This window comes from Morone saxatilis, unplaced genomic scaffold (genome assembly GCF_004916995.1).
Source record: "Morone saxatilis isolate NCDOM2014 unplaced genomic scaffold, NCSU_SB_2.0 Contig24, whole genome shotgun sequence".
Taxonomy (NCBI): Eukaryota; Metazoa; Chordata; class Actinopteri; family Moronidae; genus Morone; species Morone saxatilis.
This window is the reverse complement of record NW_023339807.1, coordinates 19,680,191-19,680,666: the sequence shown is the minus strand read 5'-3', so window position 1 is coordinate 19,680,666 and position 476 is coordinate 19,680,191.

Genomic DNA, 476 nt, shown 5'->3' with positions numbered 1-476 from the left:
TATTCTGTGTGTTTTTGTGGTTATTGTGAAATGTCCATTACTTATTTATGAGGTCATAGCTTTCTGTGAACTTGTGTTTACTGTCTACGCCAGAAAAAACCCTTCTGGAGTGTTTAAAGTCTTTCTAGGAAAGACTAGCGTGTGTGCGTAGGTTCGTGTTTGTGTGTGTTTGACAGACAGAGACAGAGAGTACAGGGGGAAGGGCATGAAAGTGTGTAAGTGTGAGAAAGTGTTAGAGAGAGAAACCATGCGTGTGTAATAAAAGAGAGTAAAAAGTGTTTGTGTGTGTCTGTAGAGTTAATGTATTTTTTGCTCGTGTGTGAGAGTTAAAGGGAGAGTGAGCACACATCTGTGTATATGTGTGTGTGTGCCTGAATGTGTGTATATATATGTATACTGTTGTTTATGCTGAGTCGACTGTTTCATCGCCTTGATGAAGCACACATACACAGACTGCCAAATACACTCTCCTGTCG